We start from the raw sequence: 15,250 nt of genomic DNA, 5'->3' as shown, positions 1-15,250 counted from the left end.
CTGCAATTGCCAGGCAACATTTCGGTCTTGGGAATAATTTCCCTTCTTATCGGCACAGTTTACCCAGCACTTTGCTGGAGTCTCAAAAGAAGTTTGTATTTGAAATGTTTCGTTTTATTATTCCCCAAAAAGGCGTTCAAGGTAAATAGTTACATTCCGTCTGCATGAAGTATTTAAAATGAAATTTGTTTGCCTGCGGCGGCTTTCCATTGTGTGTTTGGTTTTTGTTCGACATTAAAAATGAATTGCTGTTTCATAGAAGCGATATATTTTTACGCATTTGTTAAGTTTTTCATCCACACATTATAATTTTAATGACACATGCTATTGTTTGTTTGCATTACACATAACAAATGCAACGCAATATGCAGGAAATTAATTATAAATGTCGCTGGGAGTTGCCATTTAATAAACCTCATTCATATTTCAGTGGCAAGGCTAGGCCGTAGCCGAAAATAAAAATATTATTCCCATGGCGCAGAATATTTTAATAATGCTTGCGTTAAAATAACTACCTCTCAATGCATATTTATTGCCACTAAAGTTTGACTCGATCAACTGATGCTATTCACATCAGGCGGCGTGTGTGTGCCTAATGACCGACTGCAGCATCACGGAAACCCGTGTCGAGTAAGCGTTTATTAATTTATGCATTCCAATGATGATGCCCCGCCCTTCTGCTGTTGCCGGCGATGCCTCCGCCTGTGCCGAATTTTGCATATTAATTGCTCATTAATTGTTGATTAGCTTTCAAGTGCCACAACGTGGTCGCCCCGCTAAGCCCCCCGGTAATCCTCGGAGTTCAGGCTCAAGGATACGCAAAACTTATTCAGAGCTACTCAGTATTAGTGCGACAAAATGTGGTAATCAATCAAAAAGGGGAAGGTCTCTCCTGGTAGCGCCGAGAGTTCTTTCCTTGGCGGCGCAAATACTTGCAATTAAGCATTATTAATCACGGCGACTAAGCAACACCACCAGGGGTTATCCGATATGGCTTTGGCATTAGCCACATAGCAAAGCTATGCATGAAGTGAGCACTTCCGGCTCTGGCAAATAATTACATTGGTCATCGCCCCTGGTGGTGGTGGTGTTGGTGGGTCCTGTGCTAATGTGCGCGTATTATATTCTCATCAAAATTAATATTTAATTAAAAGTCAAGTGCGGGCGAACACGAGCCGAGAAAAGTTAATTTCCTCTATGGCAGCCCACACGAATTTTAGTCAGGATGATGTGTATTTTTGTGTTGGCCAAGTTAATGAATTTTGTTGTAAATAGTAAAATTTAATTAAACCAATTAAAGATAAATAAATTCAATTTTTAAAAATATATTTCTTAAATTTATTATATAAGATTTATTATATAAGAAATCTAGGGAGGTTTATTTGGAATAGTTTAATACTTGATGCCTCTGGCGAAATGTTTAAGTTTCTTTAAATTAACAAGATAACCAATTATTAGTTTTACATTTTATGTTATTTCTTATTTTTTGTTTTGTATTGCATTCTCGATGCTCGTTAACATATTATGTTCAAAATCCAAAGCTCAACAAGCACAAAAAGAGCCCGCAACAAATGCAAATGCCAACACAAAGCGTCAAACGGAAAACAATTGAACCCTAATGACTGACACGGTTCATTGTCAGGTCGAGGGATCACAATCCGATTTATGCACTAATTGCGCTGTTCATGTCAAATGCTGGCCATCATCCAGAGTGAGGGCCGTTTGTCTGGCAGACAAAGAACAAGCCCGGAGCGAACAAAGACAGACATTCGCCAATCGAGCGGAATATTCGTGGCCAAAACACTTGACTTGTGCGTGCCCGCAAATCGACAACTAATCAATCAGTGGAAGCCCCTCATGGTCTTTCTTTTTTTTTGTCTCAGAGGAAGAGCCATAGTCACATGATGGATGGGCCCGTCTTGAGTTTGATTTTGGGTTTGGACACAGATCTTCTTGGGGAAGCGCCAGCTTTCATCGCCTCCAAATGCCCATTTCCAGTTTAATCTCGCGTGGCGAATTGACCCAAGAAGGCGGGCCGTGAATTTGCTTTAATTATGGCTTGATTTATGACTCAATTACCGTTTAATAGTCCAGACCGGATCCAAGTGCTTGGCTTGACTTTGATTTCCAAAAATGTACTTTCTTTGGGCAGGGAAATGGGCCACTCGTTCGTCACACTTCACTGGCTGGCGGCTATTCACACCACAGCCCCGGGGAATTTAATTTTCTTTAATATTTCTGTGCCGAGAAGATATTCTTTTCACTGCCTGTGCCTGCTCCTAGGCTGCCATTGGGCGGACTATTTATTTCTATACTTTCTGCCGGGGCAAGTTGGCGCCTCGCACACACGCATACGCCCAGGCACACGCACACGCGAACGCGGACGCGTCGGTCACAGACACTGGCACACACACTTTAATTCGCTGGCTCCCTGCGACTTCCGGCGTCCTTTATCTCGCATATGTGTGCTGAACCTAGCTGGGTTCCTCGACTTTCTTGGGCAGGTCAGAAGTCACTGGCTACAGCCGTTCCTCTACTTTTCTGGGCGTTGTTTTTGGTCGCGCCTTGTCAATGCAACAACTTCAACACGCACACAGCCGCGCATTTTGGCCAGCTCGAACTCACGCACACACTGCCTGCTATTTCGCAGTACGATGTGGGATTTGGGAAAAACGCGACGCGCTCGGCTCGGTTTTTCAAGGCATGCGACGGTCGCCCGATGGCCGCTACCAAACAACACAAATATCGAACGTGAACTGACATGGAAATCCGCCGTCTCAGCCAGCCAAAAACAGGCCCAGGCCACAAGGATGCCGTTCGGTTGTCTCGGCCAACTTCGTTCTTTTCTGGCCGAGTCCCCTGTCCCAGCGACAGCAGCGCCAAAAGGCCGTGGAACGAACTTGTCGAGAGAGAGCCGAAGGATTCGGGGAGCGGGCGCATGGCGATTACATACTTTTCAGAGCGGAAAAATCCCGTGAGAGATTCGTCCTTTCAGAGCGGGGAAAGTCGTTTAATAGAGGGAAATTTCCCCAGCTTAAGAAACTTCGAAAAAGTCAGGCTCCTTCTGTCTCAACTTGTTGCTAAATTGACATCAGCCTGAAAATAAAAGATTAACGATGAACATATTCTAATCATTAGCAGTCTCTTAAGATAAATATAATAAATATTTTGGTAGATCTAAATAAAATAGTAGAACTAACTTAAATATTAAATATGTTTAAAACATTGCTCTAGTACGTGCTGGTGCAGACACCTTTATCCCCTCGGTGTCTGTTTATTTATTCCTAAAAAAAAATGATGCCTGTAGGTTTTTCAGTTTATCCCTTAAGAGATTGGCAAAACAGGAATCTGTGGAAAACTGTGGAATTTCTTCACTTCGTGTAACTGGCGAACAGAAAGCATAGAGCGTGCATCTTGTTTGTCATGATGCTCATCTGCTATATTGCAGTGTACTTTTTAGTTGAATTAATAAACAACAGACAATAATGCCAATGGGAGCGATCGGTAAATTTTTATAATCCGCTCTTTTTTAAACCGGTAATTTTATAATTTTGGAGGATTTATAATTTAAGTCAGAAGTTTTTAACCAATAAAGGAATCAATTCCGACCATATAAAGTATATACATATGCATATTCTTTCTTAATATCAAAACCATAGATATATCTAGCTTGCCAAACATAAGAACAAAATTAAAAAAAGAATGAACTCCATTTTCTAAAAATTTAAAAATATATATTAATTTTTTTAACATTTCTTTTGCTGGCCTGGAGTTAACTATAACTCATCCTATCATTGCTATTTATTCTAAAGAGGACTTTAAATCAAATTCATGTCAAAATGAAAACAATGAAATGTAAGCTGTTATTAATTAAAATATAAAATAACATTTTTAAAACGGAATTTTTGGACGCACAAAATATCTATCTGACTCCCTGAAAATAGAGTATTAAGTATTGAAAGCTTTGGAGTACAGTTTATAGTGTATTTTATAACCATAGGTTTTCAAGAAAAAGTTTTTATAAGAAAGTCCTTAAATTTAGATTAATTGGCTTATTTCTGTCAGTTTTAGTTATATGGATATTATCTATTGTCCACTTGTGGAGGCATATTTGTACGTCTGATTGAGAGAAAGTTTACCGAGAGCTATATTACATTACTATATATTCGAGAACCAATTTCATGTATAAAGTTTTCTGCGTAGCTTTCACCACTTTCAGCTGCTTTCACCACTCTCAGATGCTTTAGCAGCTTTCCCAAGTTCCTTATAAAAAGTCTGGTGAAATGTTGTTGAATTTTCCATATGTTCTTTAAATTGCCAATAGGTGCTTATTTACTAAGAATTATTTGTTTTCATTTTTAATTTAAGAAGTCAAAGTTTACTCCTTAAATTTAAAAAATAAATACAAATAATCTCCTACACGCTGAAACCTTTTTAAGGTAATGAAAGTGCTAGCTGAATATACCTTAAATTTAATTTAAAAGTATTTACCCTACGCAAAAATATAATATGTAAAGACTAAGGTTAAGTTTTTAAAGAAAATTGCATACACTGCTGGTTGTAAATTTAGGTTTACATTTATTTTTTGTCTTTGTTTTCTTAGGTAACAATTGCAACCTGCAGATAAAAGCACTGCATTATTCAGTTTCATTTCTTATTTTCTTACTTACGCAGTCGAGAAATTTGGCCCAGTAAAATCGAGGTCAATGGCCAGAAATAATAGAAGAAAGTGGTGCAAAGGCGTTCGTTCGGGTTCTGGCAATGATTTGATGGTGGTACTCTCCCGTTCGCTTTGTGTCTGTGGCTTCGAATGGAAGCTGTGAGTGCCACTGGCGGCTGACCTTATAAATCATAATTTCCAACAAATAAATCCTTCACGGACAATTTACCCGCCGCAGCAGTTGCAGGGCCAAAACGGCAACAGTAGTCGCAACTCGGATTCAGTTTCCGTTTACTTTTTCTCCGGGTTTCTGGTTATTTTGTGTCTGCCAGCCAGAGGCCACACAATAAAATGATCAACGGAAGTGCATTTCCACGGGTGCGAGTGCCCTTCCTGCAGAGTCCAAAGGGTATGTCGAATGAGAGGATTTTTAATGGAAGGAATACAATTAATATTGGGCACCTAGTCAGCTCCACATGCAGGTGATTGATGGTGTCAGCTGTTAAATAAGACATACCACATACCTTTCGTATGGCTCTCTCACTAAATGGAAATGGGGTTTATGTTCGGCAGTGCCACAAATATGCTGATGATGCATTTGGCTTAGGGGGTAAGTATTTTGCAATCTCAAAGCTACTTACCAATCCACAAAAACCCAAGCGAAATGCATTTAGGAACAGAAGCCAGAGTGCACAGAAAAATATATTTTATTAGATTTATTAAAATTAAATTATTTGTCTAGCAAATTGGCGTTGGTAGAGCTAAGGTCTGTTTATTTAGTTTAAATTTATGGTTTTTATTTATAAAATATTTTTTACAGTGTGCTTGTATTATGCTTTCTGAGGGAGTGTGCTGCCATGTTGTGTGCGAGGGTCAGTTGTGTTCTCCTGGGGTGTCCATGTGTCTGTTTGTGGTTCGAAGCAAATCTGCATCGACATCCGACGTTTAGCAACTTGCATTGCGCACAGTGCCCTCAAAAATGTAATTTACACACATTTCTCAGACATTGGCAATTTCGGACAGGCGAGTTGTTGGAGGGGGTTTGATGTCAGTTCGCTATTTTGCTAATTTTGAACTTGGCATTTCGACAATTGGTCCTGGCTTTGATTTGTTACCACAAACATTTGCATGCTGGCCCAGTTCAAAACCAAACAGAGTCCTTTCCTTGGTCGATTTCATATAATCAATATCTGCATACACCGAAATAAGTATAGCTTGAAATTGTAATTAACAGTAGAGGCCGAAATGTAAAAGATATTAATACTAATTTTGATGAATTACAAACTAAATTCATACTCTTTTTACAAATATATACTTTTTTAAGTAAATATATATTTTAAAGAATTATTTTAAAATGTTTAAATTTGTATTTTGTTTATCTTAATAAAGAATTTCTTTGTGTGCACCATTTTGGCAATGCGAATGTGCAGTGCCTAAACATAAACAGAATGCTCGAAGCATTATTCAATGGGGTTCCCAAAGATACTCGTTCTACTATATAAAAGGGGCACGGGCAGGGGCGCCCTAAACAAACACACCGAGCACGTTGACATATGCAAGCAGGGCGAGCGATTCCGCTATATGGGTATTTTCCCCCGATATTCCCCTCGCCGAGGAGCTAATTAAAGAGCGCACGCGTGTGTGATATGCCACGCCAGATGTTAGCTTGTAGATGTCTCATCCGAGCAGCGTCAAAAGCGCAGGGAACATGTAGCAGGGCGAGCGCTAAGACCAGCCAGCAAATATACACTGGAAGAAATTTAGCCTCATAGGGATTTCTTTATATAAAGATCAAGGAATGACTAAGTACAATTTATAAATATTTTGTATTTATAGAAATTTTCTTAACTAGCAAGAACTTTTTCCATTTTGTTTAGTATTTATAACTTCTATTTACATCAAATTATCTGTTTCAGTGCACCCAGGCTCCCTCCGCTTTATTCTAATCTCAACCGCAACATATTTTAAATTTAGCATAACACACAGGCACGACAAGGCGGCTGGCTGGCAACTTTATGCTAAGGTCGCCGTCATCAACAACATCTTGGGACCTCGGCGTCTTTGGCTTCGGGGTGTTTGAACTGGGAGCTGGCGTTGTTTTCATTTGATTTTTGTCGCCACCGCCGCCAACGCCATCAAAAAGGTAAACAAACATTTTTGTTTTCCCCCTTAGCCCCTTGAGCGACGTCAAGTACCAAAAGTTCTGGAGGAGGTCCAAGTACTTGGTTTGGTCAAATTAAAATGTTCAGATTAAATCAGTAAATGCAAACTATTAAGAGCAATAATATTAAGAGATCATTCGAGATATTTTGTATTATAAAAACATTTTTATTTAAGAGGGTTTCCTTTTCTTTATTGCTGGAATTTTAATCGAACTATGTATATTTAAGCTGAAATTAAAACTTGAAAATATCTTGTAAGAGTAATTCTTAAAAATATATATTAGCATATTATGGAGACCGACAATACTCGGAAATATTGTCGTCACACGAGTATTCAAATTTCGTTGGAAATATGCTGATCATATCTGGTTAGTCAGCTCAGTTCGACTCCGACCCGGTAGACAAGCTGCATAAATTGTGGTGCCATTTTTAGCCTCGAGCACTGCGTAATGATTTCCAAAGATTTTTAATAAATGAACGTGCCGCGCATAGCAGCAATTTGAAATGCTGAAATGCTTTTGCCACGCAATGCAAAATAATATGCCAAACTGTGCGATTTCGCAGTGAACTGCGGACATAAACCCGCAATTGCAAATCAAAAATGCATTGGCATGGAACCGTACGAACTCACGCCCGCCCCCTCACTCATCTCTTTGTGCGATTCAATATGGAATTTATATGAAATATGCAGTTTTTGGGGAATATTACACAGCAGAAATGTGCAAACAACTATCAGTACATAAACATCGAGAGAGAGGCAGCATCGAATTGAAAGCATATTGGGATATTAGCATACAACATTTGGTTAGTGCGTCGGTAATACTCTAACGCAGGTGCAACTGAAAGTGGTTTCCCTTAGGGGGAATAAATCCTCTGAGTAGAGCAGTAGAAACCCCTGATAAATGGCGCTTTTAAGCACTAATTCATTGAGTAAACAATTTTATTTTAATAACAGACATGTATGCGCATCTATAAGCCATTCAGTGTCATCGTTCAGTTGACAAAGGGCATCATCAAAACATGCTAATCCATGTCGTAAACAATTTCGCTGCTAACCAAAAATATATGCCAAACAAAAGGCTTTCCAGCATTTTAGTTGCAAGCGAAAAAAACAAAATTGGTGAATAAAATAAATTTTCCAGCAATAACGATAAACAAAAAATGGTAAAAAATAAAAGCAATGCGCAAAATAAAATTTCGAACGATACATAGAAGCAACATGCGGTGGAACACAGCTTTGGCGTATGTTCTCGCATAAGCCAAGGCAACAAAAAGTAAAGAAATATTTATATATATCCGGGGTTGATGCTGAATTTTTTCTATAAAAGTGTTATAGAATCCTGTTGTTTCTTTTCTCTTTTCCGATTTTTTATTTGCCTTGTGCACGGCCAATTGTTTTGCTTATTCCATTCGAATTGTTCCTCGCTTTCCTTGCTGCAAGCGGGTTTATACTATGAATTGCAAGAGTGCAGGGAAATAGTTAAGTGATTGATTTAGTGCTGCCGGGAGGCCCCGTCCTTTTTTGCAACATCTCCCCCTATTTGACAGCTGTGGGGGTTTGAAAAGTTGCGAGGGAAAATTGATTTCAATTCGAGAGTTTTAGCGTGGAACAAATTGTGTGTGGGTGGCACCATTCGTTCGAAAATTTCCATGAATGAATTAAGTTTGAAATTTATGAACAATGAAAAAAACGATAGGTGGACTAGAGAACTGCGGGAATGCTGGTTACTAAAATTACGCCCCCTGCCTTGACCCGATTATTTTGGAAATTTTAGTGGTGAATTTTGGGGAAAAACCAGTTGATATGATTGCCTTGCAATTTGCATATTTCGGTGCAATTAGCAAATTTCAAAAGATGAATAAATAGATTGAGTGCAATGAAAATAGTTAGGTGCTTAAATGGAAATTTTAAATCTAACTACAAAGCAAAAAGTATTGAAAAATGCTTAAATTTTACAAAAATGATTTTTACTCCGTTTTCTAACTCGCTCTTCTATTTATTTATGCTTTTCCAAAACCTGTAACTACTGGCCAAAAACCCTGTTTTGTTTGTCCCAATCCAACTAATGGCTTAAAAACGCTGAGAGCCAGTGTACCAAACCGATTTTACATTTTTAAACGGAGGGGTCCTTAAACCACAGACAAAGCTAGTGCCCCGACTGAGTTGCGTTTGCACAAACTTGCAGCTTGGCTTAAATACTTGATGACTTCCCCGGGCGCCACGGTGCGTCTGCCACTTGAGCCGCAAAGCGGCCATTAGCTGACTGATGCAGACAGATGCGACGACTGCCAGCCCCCACTTGCCACCGCCCGCACAACGCAGCTCAGAATGACGGTTATATCACACTCCCAAGAACGTTAGCGTTAACGTGGTACAGGGAAAAGGCTGAGCTGAGCTGGTAACTGGAGGCATGCAAACTATCCCGGCCCTCGGCCCAGCCACTTGAGTTATTTCCCAGATGGTAATGGTAATAGAGCTGAGTAGCGGGTAGGGATCCAAGCTGAAGATGCTTAATGGAAGCCCTAGAAAAAGACGAGGCCATTCAGCTGGAGACGCACAAAAGTAGGCAACAACGGCAGACTTATTCGTTTTAATTAGGAACAGCAGCAGCCCTTAGTAGCTTCTTCTGCAGGATTGTGCCGTCAACTTTTATGCTAAATTTCTGGCATCGGTCGGAATTGCACACGTACAGCATCTTAAATTGTCAGATGACGCCGTTTTTAATCATACCGAAAATTGCGCTAAATCATTTTCTAATTGCCTCCTTTTACCCAGAGTTCTCTAATGAGTTCGCACATTTGCACGATGTGCCAAGCGCCTGCCTATCCTGCCAAGCTGTTGGCTATATCTTTTATGTATATCTAACAGAGCCCACGTACACGCATGTGTCAATGCGGATCTAGAAGTAGGGGGATGTGTGCCTAGGAGCAAGTCTTTTTTTATGAGCTCCAAGTCAAGTTGCTTTCGGAGTTATCAAGGCAGAAACGGAGTCAATTTTGGGCATTAAATGGGATTTTTTCCGGAAGTAATTCAGTTGCTAAAATCATTTCTTCGATATTTCTTTATTCAATCTTTCTTGCTAGAGTTGATATATCATTTCGCTTCCCCTTAAATCTGCTCTATGTGGGGCCTGGGTCTATGGCATACTGACCACACGACCTCTGTCTATTGCGAGCCACTTCTACACAATGTGCGCCATGTTTGCATATTGTGCCTTCGGGCTGTGTGCTAATTATGGTGAAATATGAGGAGATTTCATAGTTTGGGGCTGCTTGGATTTTCCGGCTTAGGGTGGCCATTGCCTGGGCGCTCGGCCAAAGTGTCTACCGACACGACAGGAGTCCATGGCTGTTGCTGTTGCTGCCAATATGGCCAGGATGTGAATGCTTGAATAGGCCATTAGCTTCCAATTAGTTATTGTTAATTTGTCGTCGGATCCTTGCAGGCGCAGTTGCACCTCAACTGCTGAATGTGTGCTTGAGATACGAGTTTGGGCGATTTGATATTAATTACGGCTGGCATGTGATGGTAGCTACGCATTGAATAGTTTCATAATTGCCCTGGCTATGAATTTTGATTAGATTGTTGGCTGGAAGGGTACAGTATTAATTGATTTCCTGCCATGCTATATCACCATAACTGTCTCTACTTTACGGAGGAAATGAAATGTAATTTAAGCTGCTATAGAAAGCAGCGCAAAAATGTTTAAAGTTTTTGATTTAAATTCTTTAAAAAACTCACTTAAAATGCCAGAAAATATACCTTTAATATTTGCTGGAAATCTGGTTAAATGAATTTCAAGTGACACTTCTTTGGGAAACGTTTTTCCGGGTGTACCATGGAACTCTATAGAGTGTTGTATCGATGGAATTTCAATGTGCACATCTCTGAGGGGCCTTCGGGCAGCAGCAGCAGCTCATCTCCTCGTTTCCCATTTTCCAGCTTTTCCGCCTAAATTGCTGCACTTGCGGACTTGTTTTGTCAACCCTCGTGGTACGGAGACTTCGTTTGTGGTGCCACGCGAAATTTCATGTTTATTTTTGAATGCGCGTGGCAAGTGCAGCGCGTAAATGTGGCATGGCCCCATCCGAAGGCACGTATACCAGTAGTTGCCCGCGGGGCAGCAGCGCATGGCTAAGCCAAGTCATTGCTAGACGCCAGCCAAGTGGAGTCACTGCCGGGGGCCAAAGGGTTGTGCACTTGTTGTCATCATCATCATCATCATCTCAATCTTCATCACGCTCATCCATCCTCCCGTTTCGCATCCACATCATCTGGCGCAAGAGCAACATCACGGGAAATTGATCACTGAAAAAGAAAGTGGATATGGTTTTAAGAATTTTATAATAATTTCTTAAAGAGTTAACAAACTTGAAGCAGAATAACCAACGCCTATAAGAGTTTAAAGTTTTCTTTTTTAATTTAATTATTACTTCTATTCATACTTTATTATTAAAATATAACTGTTATATATGTAGATATTCATTTTTTTTTTTTCTGTTAAATTTTTTACTCAACAAAATCCCAAGTTTTCCATTTAATCTCTGTGCATCAGGGGAAACTGCATAAATAACAAGAAGCACGACAAAGTTGACTGACGATGATGACGTTGATTATGTTTCCAAGCAACAACTGTTTTTCCGCAGCCACGGAAAAACAAATCTGCACTAAAGGACCCTAGCTAGGTCTTGCTGGAAGCACTTCTGATTGAAAGACATTTTGTGTGTTTGGTTTTATATATATGATTGATGTGAATGCATAAGAAAATATGCAGAGATTTCTCGCTGTGATTACTTTTAGCTTACCTAAAAGTATTTTAAAATATTGCCAGGCTTCCCTAAGATTTTTTTCATCAAGCATATGTGAAAATATTTTAGAAAACAAAAAATAAACCTGCGTATATGGGTACCTACTTGTCTGGCAGCCCGACTTGTGCTTGTTGAAAAATTGCGTTTTAATTAAAAACGCTCAAGTGCACTTAAGTGTGCGCTTTCCCCAGCCACGTCAACAATCGGACTGGCAGCTACTGCACACCCGCACACACACAACAACAACCGGAACAACACACAGCCAGAAACAATAAGAAAAAGGACAACAACAACAACAACAACAACAGTGGCAGCAGCAGAAACGGGCAAACGCACAACAACAATGGCAACAACAATTAAGCCGACAATAGTCCCGAAGTGTAAAAAAGGCACAAAAGACAACAAACAGTGCAGAAGTAAAGGCAAAATAATAAAAATATATATATAAAACAGCATCAGGTCGAAGAGTTCATTCACTTCATTAAGAAGAATAAGCAAAATACATTAATTATTGAAAATAATACCCTATAAATTTAATGGCTCCCTGACTCCACATTGAATATTTTATTTTCTTGAAGCCTATCATGTTAATTATATTTAAAAAATAAAATTAAAGGAAATAAAAATGTTTTTATTATTTAAATAAAATTGTAAAGCTCAAGGTCTAAGCTTTTTTTATTTAAAAAATATTCTTAGCATTTAGTTATCTTTCGCTTTTCCTATTAAAATCCTATGATTCCAATCCATTTATTATACATTCTTGCAATCCTTGTTTTCCCTTTTTCGATTTTCTTTCTTTAGTTTTCCCTCCCCAAAGCTAACTAAGTAAATTGTATGTTTTCCCAGCGCATTGTTCAATGTATTTTATTGTTCCTCATTTTATCCCCTTGAACAAATTCCCCAAAAAGCTTATAGCCCATTACCATAGTTAATACACATCAAATACGCATAAGGGTATATCGAGCTGCATTGCAAATAAGCACAGAAATTTATAGCATTTTGCGCCGATTTACACACAGAGAGAGATGGAGCAGTGCCGCTCCCTGTCCTCCGTTTCCTTTGGTAAATGAGGAAACCTTCGGTTGAGTTGCTACTTTGCTGAGATCCATGAGCTCCCCGAGTTCCCCTTTGCAAGACACCAAAGGGGCGATGGAGATGCGCTTCCTTTGAGGCTTCTCTCTGGGGGAAGCTGCAGTTGCAAGTCGGTCTGATAAGCTGCTCGGTGTGTGCCTGCAGGAAACAGGATATGACATATTTATAATGCGAAACAGATGCGCAGAATTCGGCTGGAGCAGCGTTATTCTGCCTCTTCATATCACGAATTAATTTCATTTCATTTCCATAATGTCAGTGTCTTGCTGCAGCTGCCTTTGTTGTAATTATGAATTAATCGGAGTCCTTTTTGTGACAAAAAGAACCATCATATTGCTCATAAATATTCCATCAAAAAGGTGCAGGTAAAAATTTGCATGGCAAAATGTAATAATAATCGCTGGCAAGCGATAGAAAAGCGCGGCAACAATAACAAAACTGATAATTGAATGCAAATGACAAAGGCATCTCAATTAATTCATTATTCAAGAGCCAAAGTAGTTTCTCAAGGGTCAGAGAAAAAATCATATTAATCTTCAAGTGCTACAAGAGAGCTGTTGAAGTGCGTAATCAATTTCAAGTGTCTCTATTAATTTTAAATTTGTATTTTCTGTGCAGAAACCGAAATTAAATTTCTACATTTTTGAACCCTAAACCTTTTTGAGAAACGAGTCACAGGTACAGGTACCGAGCTCAACAATTTGCAACTATTTAGCATGATCTAATTTTGTGCCCAACAATTCTGAAAGCAAACTTGGCCCGGCAGTGTTTGATGAAAGGAATTGCTTAATCCTCTTCTCGCTGCAAGTTGCAGACAATCTCGAAATGCCATTTACATGGACCGACTGCTGACCACCAAGCGTGGTGACCACTTTAATGGAAACTGACCCCAAATGAGATGGGCAAGGAAGGGACCTGGGACTTGGGCTAGATGACACACACGTAGGCAGCCACGCGTTAACAAAAAGTGGCGCAACTTTCCCTGGTTTGCATTTCAGTTTGCAGTCCCTTTAGTTTTTTATAAATGCATAAAAATGGTAAAGCGAGGAGCCTGAGAGCGGATGTGCCCCGAAAAAAAGGGAAAACTAGAGGAAAACTTGTTTCATTTGTGCAGAGGAAAAACTTTCGTACCGCCGCCGCATCGGCATTAACAACACTTAAAATGCCTGCGGCGTTTTTCCTTTAATACAAGTGGACAGTCCAGAGTCTGGTCGTTCAGCAGTTGCCATGTTTTTTCTAGCAACTTTCCAGGGCCGACCACTTGAAGAGGAGACTCTATTTTGGACGCCACTTTTCCGAGGATTTCCCTCGTTTTGATTTAGTTTCCTTTTCGTGAGGATTTTGTTTACTTAACGTTTATATACACCTCGTTTCTTCTTTCCTCTTTCTTTATTTTTTGTATTTTTTGTGGACCAGCCCGAGGGCGACAAGTGTAAATGAGTGTCATTTATATTATACTTGAGTGAAAGACAGATTCGGAATGAAAGAGTCTCCGGGGAACTTCGAGCACTTAAATGCCAACGAATTAAATTCACTGCCTGATTCATTTGTATATGCACCAGGGATCTTAAATACACGAACCGCAACAAGGAGCCAAATCTGTTAACGGTTTGGCTAAGTTTAGTTAAATTTCGGCAGTTTACTAAGCCCAGTTGAGCTCGAAAATCAATAGCCTATTTTACGCCAAATTTACTGCCCCAAAAGCCCAAAAGAGAAGGCTCTTCTGGCTGCCGGCTGTGTTTTCTGCTCAATTGGTTTTGGACCACTTCAATTTTAGTTCTCAGGACTCGTACTGTTGTGGAGGAATTCATCCTGATTAGCGGGAACTTTCGGGCCAAGTTTACGGAGCGGAATTCCAGCCGAAATGAAGCGACAGAGAATAAGTTTGCAATAATTCAGATTGCCTTTTTTGCTGCCTCGAACACTTGAACAAATGTTAAATTTATATAATTTAAGCTGGGTAAGTTTAAGTTGTTTTTATGTTTATATATAATTTAAAGGCTTTTTTGGTATTAATTATAAATTAATTTTAGAGACAAACTGGGAAGGAAAAACTGTTTAATTAAAGACAAACATATAATACTTAATATATAAGTAAAATAATAATGTATATTGTTAACAGAATGTACTTAAAATATATATATTTTAATAGATAAATAAATCTTAATAATAAAATGGCCTTTGTCTTGAGTTATTTTCACTTTAAATTCTCTTATTTAGGCCAAACCCGTTGTTTACTTAAATTTCTTACTGTGCACTCACCCACCCAAGCGGCTTTTTTGTATTCCATTTTATATAATTTTTTTTCAGCGAGTCAACAAGCCAAAGTTAAGTGCATTTCTTGGGGGCATTTCTTGGGCTATTTTTTGGCTAATTTATTTGCTCTTCACTTTACAGCGCCGGCAGCCCCAAGTCAAACACTTAAATTCGGGCTGGAGGAGTCTCCGCTTCTTGGCCTTATAGTTTTAAGGGAAATGGCTGCCCAAGAGCATTTAACTGCATTCATAACTCCCCGGCTTAGGGCATA

At 39.3% G+C, this 15,250-nt stretch overlaps 2 protein-coding genes across 2 annotated transcripts in view; one reads left to right on the top strand and one right to left on the bottom strand.

Moving 5' to 3' along the window:
• Positions 1 to 2,724, bottom strand: part of Nlg3 (Neuroligin 3) — a 70,313-nt gene extending 67,589 nt beyond the window's left edge. The window contains exon 1 of the mRNA XM_017180066.3: positions 2,080 to 2,724. The gene's annotated coding sequence lies outside the window, so the exon portion shown is untranslated. The remainder of the gene's footprint in view (positions 1 to 2,079) is intronic.
• Positions 1 to 15,250, top strand: part of Nlg1 (Neuroligin 1) — a 101,236-nt gene that overhangs the window by 43,337 nt on the left and 42,649 nt on the right. The window lies entirely within an intron of this gene.

Source organism: Drosophila kikkawai, chromosome 3R (genome assembly GCF_030179895.1).
Source record: "Drosophila kikkawai strain 14028-0561.14 chromosome 3R, DkikHiC1v2, whole genome shotgun sequence".
Classification (NCBI taxonomy): Eukaryota; Metazoa; Arthropoda; class Insecta; order Diptera; family Drosophilidae; genus Drosophila; species Drosophila kikkawai.
The sequence above is the reverse complement of the archived record's forward strand: the minus strand, read 5'-3'. Positions and strand labels throughout refer to the sequence as shown.